We start from the raw sequence: 14,912 nt of genomic DNA, 5'->3' as shown, positions 1-14,912 counted from the left end.
CCTCATACATTTACTGTTGTAACAGGGTTTGTTGTGACATATGTCCTATGAGGGATATGAAGTCAGTAACTGTCATGGCTGTCACCATGTACTGACTTCAATCCTCAGACTATGCTTCTGCAGTTCTAAGATAAGTGATCTGTGAGTAACACAAGAAACATAAGTAAATAGACTTTTTATTTAGGATCAACAGGGCAATAAAAGTTTGACTTTATAATTTATGAGATTATTTTGAACTTAATTTATATTTTTTGTACCAGAATTGTTTCTCGTCTTTCGCTCTTGGATTATTTCATTATGTTTTGCTTTAAGTATGTTATTCTGCTTAAAAGCTGCTTTTCCTGAAGTTTTAAATGATATTGGTAAGTGTGAGTTGCTAAAGGTTTGTTTTTTCTTTGCTTAGGAAGGGATTAATTGTAGTTGATATATGAGAGGAGGTGAAAAGCAGCATTTCTAGTTAAGATAAGCAGAACAGGAATATGCTTAATTTTTTGGAGTTGTCTATATTCTGTGACTGCAACTATGTGGTTTGGATTTCTCATGAATGATTTTTATATTTGTAGTATTCTATATATATATATATATATATATATATATATATATATAGCACTTTTTAGGAGCTGCCAGTACTCTGTTACTGCTCCTTTGTGATTATTTTATGCTTCTTCATTTATAGTTCCCATACTTATTTTGCTTCTTGTCTTTCTTCTTCTTCTATTGCAGTTGCATGGACTTCAGATTTATTTGAATGTGTTAAAGTTTTTTTTCTTCTTAGAGTTTTAAATAACCTAGGTTAGGGCCAGTTAGGAAAGATGTGAATTGTGTTCAGCAAAGAAGACATGACTAAACCTGGCATGTGGTAAGAGCTCAGAAGTATTTTTTATTTTATTTATTGCAAGCAGAACAGGAATATGTTTACATCTTGAAGATATCCCTGTTCTCTGACTGTTGTTTTTTGATTGTTTATGATATCTCCATTTATAGTTTACATCATTGTATTTTTTCTTGTCTTTTGTTCTTGTTTCACATCAGTTTGATTTAAATTAAGTTTGCTATTCTACCTTAAATGTGTGCTTTCTTTGAGTATATAAATGTCTCAGTCATGGTTAGTTAACAAATATTTGTATTTTGTTATTTGACTACAAAGAAATTAAAACTGTCTGATTTGTAGGAAGTGCAGAAAAGCAGTATTTTTTATTTAAGTTAAGCAAAAGAGAAAATGTTTAATGGATGTTTATTTTTTAGAAATAACATTCCCTGGGATTCAGCAAGCAGCCATGCAGGAATAAATTATTCCTGCATGGCAAGGACCATTCCTGTTCAGCACGGTCCCACAAAGCAGAAAGTTGATAGCATAACAGGTTCAGCATTAGTAGGGATATTCTGAAGGGTACAATTAAAATAACACAACAAATACATTTTTTTAAACATGCAATGAAGTTTAAGTGTAGCTGTGTGTGTGTGTGCCCGTTACTTAGCTATGCTTTGTCCAGCTTAAACAGCACAAGAAGTTAAATAGCAAGAGACATCCAACATACACAGTATTTCAATAGTGTAGTGGTTAGAGCGTATACTTTGCAAGAAGCTATTTCCGTTTCAATCCCCACTATAACCAATTTGTATTTTACATGTGAAAGCAGTACATAAACATTTATTTTATAATTAGTTACTAAATAACATATATTTGTTATTCAGAGTGCCTTATTAGGTTCAGATGTGAGGTGTCAGTTTAATAAAGTTGCGAACCCCCCATATAAACACAAGTTCCCCATACAGTATAGTCACACATGAATAAATGTAATGAAAGCACACTGGGAGATGTCAGAAATAGTAAACAAATTTATAATATGTAATGAATGATGAATCAATACCATACAGCAGATAGTCTATAAAATGAAAAATAAGCAATGCTAAGCATTGCACAGCTCTGCTTACCAGGTGTAAGCATTGTGTAAATATGACTGATAAGCAATGAGTAGCCTAGCAAAATGAATTTGCTCACTGGTAAGCAGTGCTGAACCTGCCCCTTTAAGCACTGCCACCCTTAGCTAAGCAGGTTTGCCCGTAGATTAGCCTAGCTCAGCATATTCAAAACCGTAAATCATGGCAAAGGGCAGAAAATTGGCTGTATGTAAACCCCACATGTGGGAATACAGCTCAAAACTGGTTGCAGCTTCCCACTGTAGGCAGTATGGCAGGAGTTGGTGAGGGCATGCGCTTCTGTGCACAGCGCTGGGGCATACAGGAGTCCAAGGTCAGGGTAGGACTCCTGGTACAAAACCATGATGAGAGACTGCTGCAGGGTCAGTACCAATGCTCCCAATATAAAATGGAAGCCTAGGACCATCTTGCCCATGATCTCACCAGTGCCACTGGCATCCTTCTGACTGGTGAGCAAGTCTGGCACCACTATGCCGACTTGAAGCAGAGAAAGAGGGAGCTCTTGGATGAGTGGGTCCAAGAAGCAAGGCAGAGGGGTTATATCCCAGCAGTGTGTGTAAGTACTCATACTAATAACTGTTTACTAATGTCCAGTCTCTGTATATGAAGGATAGGTATGCCTAAATATTTCTCTATTCCCCTTACAGCTGCAGCTGAGTGGGCTGTGAACCCGGAAGCCCATGCTAGTAGGTTGCAAAGGCTGCATCGTGAGGCTGGTGAGTAACAATCCTGCTTGCAGTAGTCATAACAAATAAATATAAAGTAGTAAAAAGTCACCTGGCAGTATAAAAACTGTGTATGGTTGAACTGAATAAACCAGACAATATTACAGTAATAGTCCCATATTGGTCATATTTAAAGAAAACTGTAATTGCCTGGTAATAAAGCTCTAAATGCTGAACTGGTTTTATTTACTCTGGTATTGTATGGCATTTATTGTTGCATTCTCTGAATAGTAGTTGTGTTGACCACTGTTACCCACATTGTGCTACATAAAAAATGTCTAGGACTATCTGTATAAGACTGTTGTAAGTACAAGATCAGATTGTACAACCAAGAGAGACTTCGACAGAAAACACTAAAGAGAAAACAGCAATATCCAAATAACACACTAATGAAAATTAAATTGTTGTATTTTTAGCAGACGCAGCCATGGTTCGAATCATGTGAGTGGTAGTCAGCTGTATGCATAAACATACTCTCAACTGTACAGATTTTTTCAGAATGTCTAGATAATTGGCTCATATTTACTGCCTGTTTCTCTGTCCCCCTGGAAAATCAGTGGGATAATCTCAGAATTGTAGTCACTAAATAATGACATACATTTAATTTTCAGACCACAAAACCTTCAGAAAATGTATATTAAAACAAATCCTGTCACTCTAGCAACTCTCCAAGTTTATGAGAGCAATATTCAAAATGTGTCCCTATTTGTACCCCCATGTTGTCAAGTTTTGCCCAGAGTGTGTGCATTAAGAGATTGAGAGATATGTGCATAATATTAACTAGGAATCTGGGAATATGTGTAGACACATTCAGGTAGTGTTAGCAAACATTGCCCCCACAGGTCTGTCAGATAAGAAAACTGTAACTACCTGCCAATAAAGATTTAAATCCTGGACTGGTAGTGTTTACTCTGGTATTGTATGGCCTGACATGTAGCATTCACTAACGTCTGATATCAAAATAGTACTGTTGTGTCAACCACTGTTTCTCACACTGTGCTACATAAAAATATGTCTAGGAATGTCTGTATAAGGCTGTTGTAATTACAAGGTTAGATTGTACAACCAAGAGAGACTTAGATAAAAAACACCAAAAGCTGAGACAGCCATATCCAAATAGTACACTCTGATGAAACGTAAATTGTTGTATTTTTAGCAGACACAGCCATGGTTCGAATCCTGGGAGTGGTAGTAAGCTGCATGTATAATCATACCGCTCAACTGTACACATTTTGTCAGAATGTCCAAATAATTGGCTCATATTTTCTGCCTGCTCCTCTGTCCCCCTGGGAAATCATTGGGATGATCTCAGAATTGTAGTCACTAGATAATGACATACATTTGATTTTCAGACCTCAAAACCTTCAGAAAATGTATATTAAAACAAACCCTGTCACTCTAGCAACTCTCCAAGTTTATGAGAGCAATATTCAAAATATGTCCCAATTTGTGCCCCCATGTGCAAAAACTGCAAACTTGCAGTTCTAAAAGTACTGTATTTTCATTTTTTCTGTTTCCTAATTGTGTGTTTCATTGAACAGTGTGCTGTATGTCTCTGTGCTATAAGAGGGGGTGGTGGTCTTTTCACTTCTTTGTTAACTGATATTTAATAGCCTAGAGGGATTCCTCTGTACTTTAAGTGCTAGCCATAATGTTTGAGAAATCATTTTATGCTCAACTTCTGAGAGACTTGTTTGGCCACAAACATCTGCATTAGAAGCTGAAGTTAAATGAAACTTGCAGTATTGTATTTTAGTCTTCTGTTAAGTACAAACTTGCAGTTTTAAAAGTACTGTATTTTCATTTTTTCTGTTTCCTAATTGTGTGTTTCATTGAACAGTGTGTTGTGTGTCTCTGTGCAGTTAGTTTCTCACCCACCCTCCCTGTTCTTGTGTTGATATTAGTGTTGGTGGCTCTGAAATTGCCCACCCCTCCTGTAAGTCTGTATTAGAACACTCCTCCTGGGTCCATCTCATTTGCTCACTTAACCGGATACAGTGAGATCATATTCTGAGTCTAGTGTTCACTCTACTTAATACAGAGAGAAGATTTGAGAAGGCCAACCCACTTAGGTTCTTCCTTCCTCTCTCCTTGCACTTAAAAAATTTGCACTTTATTCATCTGCTTTTACTGTGTTTGTGTTTCCTCCTACTTTATTTTGCTTTCCTTAAAAGTACTCAGTTGTATTTATTCCACTGCATTTATTACTGCTTAGCAGTAACCTGATTAAATTGTAACTGTTATTCTAAGTATTTTGGTTTAAGCACTTTGGCTTCATGCAGTTTGTTTTACATTAAGAAGGTTTGTGGTCAGCACTGTTGTGGCAGGACAGATAGCTTACATCCTTCTAAGCTGGGCATTGCTGATTAAAGGCCCAGAGTCTGCTATTCTAAAATTGTATTAGTTCTGACTTAAGCACTTGGGCTTCAGGTCAGTTATTCTACATTAAGAGGGTTTGTGGTCTGCACTCTTGTGGGAGGAGAGGCTGGATTCTGCCCTTCTGAGCTGGGAATTTCTGGTCACAGGCTTATTGTGCCTGTTTATTTGAACTGTTTCTTTCTGAAAGTGGTGCACCTTGCTGCTGTAGCATAATCCAGATTCAGGCCTGCTGAATCTAGCTTTGTTTGTAGAACCTGAGCACTGATCCAGGCCACCTTTTTTTGGAGAAGGTTCCCCTGCACCCTAGTAGCAGGAGTGTGCAATTAGAACTTACCTGATTGAAGACTGCTGGAACAGGGCTCAGTTTTGAGCTTTTTTCTGGTTAATTGGGTAACTTGTTTAAATCAGTTTGTTCATTTTCTATTGTTTTATATATAATAAAAAAAGAAATTGCACTTCATTCATCTGCATTTACTGTATTTGTGTTTCTTCCTACTTTATTACTAGGAGGATTGACTACAACTCTGATCTGCAATATGTAACAATAAGTATCATTTTCTGTGCATTTAAAGTGTTTTTGATTGTATCTGTTTTATTCTACGAAAAAAAAAATATATATATATATATATACTTGTTTCCCACCTTTCTAAGCTAGTATAGCCCAGTTTTCAGGTTAGTGCTGAATTCAGGGCTGTGTTACAAATCTACTTGGATAGAAGGAAGTTTCTCTGTTCACCTGTGAGAGAGGGGAGCTTTGAGCAGCCTATCTGTCCCTGTAGGAGTGGTTTCAGCCCAGAAATTAGAAGTTTATTGGCCATTTTTGAGCTAATTTCTATCTCTTTTATTTCCCTGCTATAAATACCGCATTTGCCTGGTTTTGCGCACGGGGCAGCGCCGGTTAGCTTGGGTAAAACTATTCCTGGCTCCACAAAGTCTCCTCTTCAATTTTTACCTTGGAACTGGACAAACTTTCAACTTAAGCACTCAAGCCATTCATTTCTCAGCCCGGCACTTGCTCAAAACGCATAGCAAGCACTTATAAACCCAAGCACTAGACCCTCCTGTACTGAGAAGGACAAGGCTCTCTATTCGACCTTACCAGCCATCCAGTAATACAGTCCAAAGGGCAGTTTCAGGTGTACTCTCCAGTCCAACTGGTGAATCTGGGCATTTTGAGGCAATGTTACAACTGCCTCATGTACACAGACAACCCTCTCCTCCTACCACCAAACACTAATACATGCGAGAGATGCAATTATACAGCCAAACTGGAGGCTAAGCTCTCTCAACCCAAGACTGGATCAGACAGTCAAGAGGAGAAGGAAAATACTTACATCACACCACCAGTCTCACATAGACCCATTAAACCAGCACCGGCAAAAAACATGCATAAATACATGAAAACATACTCGGAGGCTCTAAATAAAAATCTGCAAAATGAATGGAGACCTCCAAAGCAAACATCCAAGCAACCTCCACCCCACAACATAAACCATGAAACACATACTTCACAAAACCAGTGTGCCATACAATCTCAGCCCTTAAGGCAAAATAAACATACCCAACATACTAGTAATAGGTGACTCTATAGTCAGGCACGCTGACATCCCACTCACTAGGCTGAATAAGGAAAAGGTTACTGTTAGCCAGGGGCGGCTCGTGCCATAGGACTGCAGGACTGCAGCCCCTCCACCTGTAGAAAAGAAAGAAGAAAATCCCTCGACCTGTAAAAAAGAAAGATGAAAATTAAAAAAAAAAAAAAAAAAAAACGTGAGTACCGGAACTCCATGCGCATGGAGTTCCTGGTACTCACAGAACTCCAGACTACTGTGTTAGGCAGTCCCGATACACGAGAAAGGCATCTCTGCCCTGCAGCCCCAGAAGTTTGTGCTGTGATGACAGCACAGAAGAGAAGGAAACAGGACTGTGTCATCCGCAGGCTGGAGCCTCCAGCCTATTCTCGCAGAGCCAGCCAGCCTCCAGCCAATTCTGCAGAGCCAGAAAACTGGCCATTAGCTTGCGGGTGAGGAGCATGCTTTCATGGGGACTGGATTTTTAGTGTGGAACAGAGGAAGACTGCTTTCAGGGGGAATGACTGGATTACCTACCGGGGAGCTTACGGAAGATTGGATCAGGTTGTGTGTGTGTGTGTGTGTGTGTGTGTGTGTGTGTGTGTGTGTGTGTGTGTGTGTGTGTGTGTGTATGTGTGTGTGTGTGTGTGTGTGTGTGTGCGTGCATGTGCGTGAGTGCATGTGTGTGTGCGTGTGTGCGTATAAAATGCCTCAGTTGCTATATGGTGGTGGGTAGAGAATACTCAGGCTTGAACCCTGTACCTTGGGTGCAGGTGGCAAGGGCCTGAATTCCCTACCCACCACCATTTGTAAAAAAAAAATTACAGATGTTTGCCTCATATTTGTTCTGTTCCTCATAAAATCTGTGGTTTCTGTGTGTTTGTTTTTCCTTGCAAAGTCAGTAGTGATGTGGTGCACTGGTAGCAATGTTGCCTGACAGCTACAGGTTATCTGTTTTGATTCTTGGCTGGGGTGCCTTTGGTTTGGAGTCTACATGTCTTCCTATCTTACAAGGAACATGTGTGTGGAGTGTTTCTCCCTGCTCTGCTGAAAATTGGCTTTTGTTCCAAGTCAAACTTTCCTGGTTAACATATTTTAAATAGAAATAACAGGCATTTGAATTTCAGAATTCATATTCTTCAGAAAGTACATGGTAACACAAAACCTTTTATTCTAGCAATTTTCTAAGTTTATAACATGGATATTTGAAATTTGTCCCTATTTTTGGGACTGTATTCCCCCATTATTGACTTTGTTCAGGTGTTTTGTGCTAAGAGGTTGACAGCTATGGTGAGAACTGAATTCACTAAATGGTAGCCATTTAAGTTTCAGTCTCCCTCTCTTTCACAAAACAGATGAGCTGGCATAGTGGTATGTTGCTCTGACTGTTTTGCACAGGATCCCCTGGGTTCAAGACTTGGCAGTGAAATGTATGGTGGTAACACAGCATTTTATTCTAGCAACTTTCTGATATTATACAAGCAAAGTTTAAAATGTGTCCCTGTTTTTTGGGCTCCCCCCGCCATAAATGTTGACTTTTTCCAGATTTCTTGTGCTGTAAAGTTCAGAGAAGCAGCTGAGTGTCGAATAGATTTTACAAGGAGCTGAGAGCTGCAGGGGAACAAAAGTTTAGTGCTGCTTATGCTGAATCTGCTTGCATTGCTAATAGCACAACAGGTAGTGTTCTAGCTTTTGATGCAGTGAGTAGAATCCACAGTAGGTAGATGCATTGCTGATACTGTACTGTGTTGTAAAGGGGGTGGATGCTGCAGTCCTTTTTGGTGAAGATACCTAGTAACTATGAACCTGTTATCAGTTTGCTTACCATTCCCTAATGCAATATTACTAGCTTATCATTTTTAATGCAGCATAGGCAATTTATTCCTCAAGGTCAACAAGCACTTTATTTGTAGATGAAACAATGACATATAAAGTTGTTTGCTAGCAGCAACCTCTTCATTAGTTACAGATTTCTTTAATGTGGAACTATTTAGATGACTTTTACTTCTTCAGAGATTGTGCACATTTACTTATACTGGTGGACTGTAAAAGTTTGAGTAGACTTTTTTATGATGGAAATGTGGAAATGTTCTGAATTGGGCAGTTTTGTCATTAATGGTCCATGCATTTTGTTTCATTGTTTACTGGAAAAATGTTCACAACAATAAATTTAAAATGCCCTCTAACAACTGTACTATATTGTACAAGGAATATAATTTAAGACAATCAGGAAGGTGTATCAAAGAGCACATGTATGTTTCGTGTTCAAGGGGCCTATGATTTGAAAATAGCCCAAAGTTAATCTTTATCTGCCACTGGCAAAATGTATTTTCTTTGAATGTGGGTTTCAATGTTGTTTCAATGAATGTGAGCTTCTAGGGCAGAGAAGTTTTAATGCTGTCTGTTTTCATTGTGAGACTGCATTGCTTTGTTTAGCAGATATCTATTAGTTTGTGCTGTAAAATGCAAAATAAAACTTTCAAATGAAATCCAAATCATCACAGAAGTAAAGCAGTATGCACATTACAGTGTTTATGGTAAATGGGGCGAAATAACAAAGGAATGGGACATTGGAATGGCTGCAGTGGGGAGTCTCCATTCAACCATGATTTTGTGAGGGGGGAAGGGCAGCAAACTCAAAAACGGCCCCAGCTGAACTATACCTCTCAACTGTCCAGACTTTTGCAGAATGAATAGATTTTTGTTTCTTATTTTTGGTTTGTTCCTCATAAAATTTGTGGTTTTCTGTCAAATCATTTAGGAATGAAGTCACTAGATAATGACAGACATTGAGTTTCAGATGTCATGACCTTCAGAAAAATGCATGCTAAAGCAAGACCTGTTATTCTAGTAACTGTCTTAAGTTTATACAGGAGCAATTTCTAGTACTGTTTGTATGTTTCCCCCAATATATTTGGCCTTGTCCAGATTTCCTGCATTAAGAGGTTGAGAGGTACGTGCATATAAATCACTTTATAGAATTAGGAATATCCAAACCTCTCAACTGTCCCTAATTTTGGCTCAAAATGTTGCTCTCCCCCTAATAATCCTTCTGCAAAATAGCAATTTTGGAATAAAATGTGAGGGGGGGTTACAATTATAAATCGCTGTAATGATCAGAGTTATAGATTACTTTTATTTCAGAAATGCATGTAGATGCTCTTATTTTGTCAGCTGCTCAAGTTAACAGTACTAATATTAAAAAGGTGTCTCTTCTTTGACAGGTTCCTAGCTGTATTATGTGGCAATTTAATATTTTTGCATCACATTTTCGGTCTGTTTTTCATAACATTGTGGTATTCTGGCAAATTAGTGACAAATCATTAAAGACTGAAGTTAGAAAATAGTGGCAGATATTTGAGTTTCAGATTTCATACCCTAGAAAATTCATACTAATGCAAGACCTACTACATTCTAAGTTTATAAGAGCAATATTTAAACATGGTCCTTATTTTTGGGCCTGTGTCCCACTTCCATGTATGGCTTTGTCCAGTCCAGATTTCTTGCTCTGAGGTTGTAAGGTATGAGTGTCAGAGCCATCACTGTCAGCCAGAGACATTTCAAATTGTGACATACTTGTTGCACCCCAGTTCCCATTGTATTGGCTCTGGATGTGTCCAAGCAAGGCAAGGAGCAGTTATGCAGTGTAAGTGTGCAGAGTATTCCCCCATTCAAGGTAGACCACAAGTACGACCATGGGTATTCATCTGTCCTTGATTTTGCAGAATGTTCTGGTTTACTGTCCTATTTTTATACTGTTGATTTACGCTTCTTATTATTTAGAAAATGCATGCTGTCGCAGTGCCCTGTTACTCTGTGTTTAAGTAGCAATGCTTTAATGACCATCAGGTAAGCTTGTCAGAGATAGTAAGATGCAAGTAAGCTTTAATAAGCGTGCTGTTAAAGAATTACCAACATTGAAAGCCTTTTTGTTGTTGTCATGCAGAGAATATTTACATAACTAGATAACATATAAGCCTTAGGCATTTAAATGCATATGACAGTATTTGTAATAAAGGACAGGATTACAGTATTTTCAGAAGCTCATTACATTTGTAAGAGACTTGCAGTCATCTTTGCAGGCTTTACCCGTAAACTAAACAGAATGCCAATCTATCATGTGTGGTCCATAACTTGTGCAGTAATCCTTTAAGCAGTTTATCTTGAGCTTGTTTCTTGTTTGCTGTTCATTTTTTACATTGATCATGTCTTCCCCATGAAACAAGTAGATACTTGTTGTCAGGCAGCAGGTCTTTTTTGGATAAGAAACATTTTTACAAGCGGGCGTATCACACAGAGATTGCTACTTTCAGCATGTTACTTGATAATTTTATAAAGCTGAATATAAATTATAATTAGAACTGCAGTGCAAGGAGAAGTGGTTTTAGTTGAGTGCTGCGTGTTTTTTTTTTATATACTTGATTTTGACTGGCATTCCAGTAATGTATTTAAAAAGTAATTTATTTTTTCATGCATCACAACCTTTGTCTTTCCATCTAGATATTAAGTAAGTTGTCATGTAGCCAACGCATTGAAATATTTTTTCTTCTACACTTCATTTTGTCTTGATTGGACTTTTGTAATGATGGTTTGGCACCCAGGGCAGTGTAATTAATTAAAATTCCAGTTGTTGTGGTTTTGAATATAGCCCCACCCCTTTCTAGTTGGCCACATCCCTTCCCATTGGCCCCACCCATTCAGCTGTCTCCTGCAGCCCTCCTTTAATTTGAAGTCACGAGCCACCACTGCTGTTAGCTGCCTGTTGGGTGCCAAGATCCACCATATAACACAAGCACTCAGGTCACTCCAGAACAAGTACAAATATGACTCTGTCATTGTCCATGTTGGTGTGAATGACCTGAGCCATACTCCCTAGACTACATGAAAAGAGACATGGAAGAGCTCTCTGATCATGTAGCCCAGGTCGGTATGACCCTGACCCTGAGTAGCTTCCTGCCCTCACCAAGAATGATACCATGGTATAAAGAAAAAATTCTCAATTTCAACAATTGGTTAAGTTTCTGGTGTCATTCAAAGGGGATCCAGTGTCTGTCCACCTGGGATGACATGCTAGACAAGCCACAATGCTTCACTAGAGATGGCTTGCACCTGTCACCCTTAGGCTTTTGAATACTGGCCAAGGCTCTTGCCAGCCCCATAGTGCCTTTTTTAGGCAAGGCTCAAAAGACAAACCCATCACCATAAATAGCACAAGTAACAAAAAACTGAGGGTAATACTACTCAGTGCCAGAAGTCTAAACCTTAAAATGCACACACTCGAGGCACTCCACAGTATGGAGAAAATCGATATATGTGCAGTAACAGATACCTGGTTTAATGCTCCAGAGAGCACCCGAGCACTACCAGGCTACAACTCATACCATACATTTCAGCCACAGAACTCAAACCGAAATACAAAAAGTGGGGGCGTATCCATATTCATCAAGGATGCCCACACCTCCAGGTTAGTGCCACAGCATGATGCTTCAGAGAACATCCATGTGCAACTAACAATGGGCAAAACTGCAATTCAAATTGTAGCTTGCTACGGATCACCTACCATGTCCCAGGACCCCCATTCCACATGTCTTGAAACACTAAGAAACATAAAAGTCCTACCAGACACCCTAATATTGGGTGATTTCAATTACCCAAACATTAACTGGGAGAACTACTCAAGTACTAACTCCCTTGCCCAACATTTCTTAGAATTTATAAACTCAAATGCCCTGGTTCAGCTGGTCAACACTCCCACCAGAGGTGACAACATATCATCATCACCAACATGGGTGACCGGTGTTCCACATTGAAGGTCAACTCCTCGCTGGTTAGATCTGACCATAAACAAATCACTTTGGATATCCACAATCCACCCCCACCCCCGGACAGGAAACCAAAGTGAAAAACTTTTCAAAAGCAAACTTCACATTACTTAAGACCGAGGTGGAAAGTTTCAAAGCCCCCATGCTGAAGATAATGCTGTCCAAGCTGCAAAATCCTTTACTAATGCATTCTATGGGCACCTACAAGAATGCATGGATCGTGCCATCCCAAGCAAAACCAAGACTCACTCCTCCAAGAAAAGGAAATTAGTCTGGTGGACTCCTGCCATAAACAAGCTATACAATAGAAGGAGGAAATTAGTACAGAAAAGATTAAAATCCAAAGAAGGGAAGACATCCCTAATCAGTATCAGCAAGAAACTATGATCCCTCATAAAATCATCCAATGCGAGCTGCGAAAGAAAAATTGTCAAGGACCCCAAAGATAACCACAAGACATTCTTTAGCTATGTCAAGAATCTAAGTGGCAATGCTCATATCTGCTCAGAATTAGTGCAGAATGACACAAAATACACTGGATCAAATCAATATTGCCAACATCCTGGCAGACAGGTTCAGTGCAAACTTCACCGCCCTCTCACCCCCAAAAGGGCCCATAACCATGCCAGAAGAATGTAGAGTCCCTGAAATCACAGACACTCAGGTTAAAGCAGCCCTCTCCAAAGCCAAAAACACAGCATCAATAGGACCGGACAGTGTTCCAGGCTGCATCCTACATGAGCTCAAAGATGAACTAAACCCTTACCTAAGCACACTGTTCAAACTCAGCTTCTCCACAGGCTACGTACCCATAGAGTGGTGCACAGCAATGGTTATTCAACTCCACAAAGGTGGAGCCACAACAGACCCCAGGAACTATCACCCTATAAGCTTGACTAGCTTGGTCTGCAAGGCTGTGGAGTGCATCATCATGGAACTCATTAACAGAGACATTGGGTACCTCCAAACACTGGACCCTACCCAGTTTGGCTTTGTTAAGGGCAGATCATGCCTCCTAAACCTGGTGGACGTCTTTGAGACAGTTACCAAGGCTCTAGATGAGGGAAAAGGTGGTACACATAGCCTTCCTAGACCTCGCAAAGGCCTTCAACACCATTCCCCATTCTGGTATTATAGACAAGCTCACCAGCCTGAACATAATCCCCTATGTCATAAGATGGGTTGCCAACTGGCTCATGGACAGAACCCACATGGTGAGAGTTGTGGGAGCTAGGTCCGACTCTAAACTGGTTACAAGTGGTGTTCCCCAGGGCTCAGTCCTAGGACCCCTCCTGTTTGGCATATACTTCTCAGAGGTACAGGCAAGCACAAGAGGACTATGTTTGACCAAGTTCACAGACGACTGCAAACTAGGGGCTATAATTGACTCTCCAGCTGACACAAACATCCTCCAAAAGGGTCTCACTGAGACGGATACCTGGTGCCAGAATCATGGCCTCAAGCTAAATGCCAAAAAGTGCATAGTCATCCCCTTTGGAAAAAACAAAGTACCCACAAACTACCTCATAGGTGGTAGTCCTCTAAATACGGAAGATGTAATAAGGGATCTGGGAACCCAAGTAGATAGTAATCTCACCTTTGATAATCAAATTGCCAAAATGGTTAGAAAATCCTTCTATGTGGCCCACGTAATCACAAAAGGGTTCACATCTAGATCAAAAGAGGTCATTGCGCCCCTCTACTCATCACTCATCAGATCAATCATAGAGTACAATGCCCCATTTGGGATGTACCTTACAAGACATCTGCAGCAGCTGGAAAGACCACTGAAGTACCTCACCAAGAGGATCACTGGCCTCAAACAGATGTCCTATGCAGCTTGACTGAATAAACTCCAGCTGTACTTGGTTGCCTACCGCCTACTCAGAGGTGATCTCTGCCTGACATACAAGGCCATGTTCAACCCAGAATTGATGGACATGCTCCACCTAAAGAAAAGCTTATCCCCTTGTGCCACATGCTCTATGGATCTAAACCTCATCACAACAATAATTAGGATGTGCTGGAGGGATAGATTCCTGTCCCAGAGACTTCACATGCTTTGGAACAAGATTCCAATCTACATTAGGCAGAGCTCCTCACTAACACTCTTCAAAAGAAACCTTGATGAGTGGATGGGAAACAGAAAGTTTACCCCGGAGGTCACTTCAGTGGCTCTGCTGGACAGAGGCACAGGGAACTAATCTAAGGGGTAGGCGAAAGCCAACACATTCTGGCTAGGCTTATAAATGCCTTTGGGCAGATAGCCTAGTACCTTCCTATGAACCTATGAACCTATGTTGTCAAGCTTTGTCTAGAGTGTGTGCATTAAGAGATTGAGAGGTATGTGCATAATATTAACATGAAATCTGGGAATATGTGTAGAAACAGTCAGGTAGTGTTAACAAACATTCCCTCTGTCGGTCTACCAGGTAAGAGATTTAGAATTTAGCTATAAGACAGTTGAAGTATAC

The sequence above is a fragment of the Protopterus annectens genome, chromosome 2.part1 (genome assembly GCF_019279795.1).
Source record: "Protopterus annectens isolate FY-2018-M chromosome 2.part1, PAN1.0, whole genome shotgun sequence".
NCBI classification, from domain to species: Eukaryota; Metazoa; Chordata; order Ceratodontiformes; family Protopteridae; genus Protopterus; species Protopterus annectens.
Note: the sequence above shows the minus strand (reverse complement) of the source record.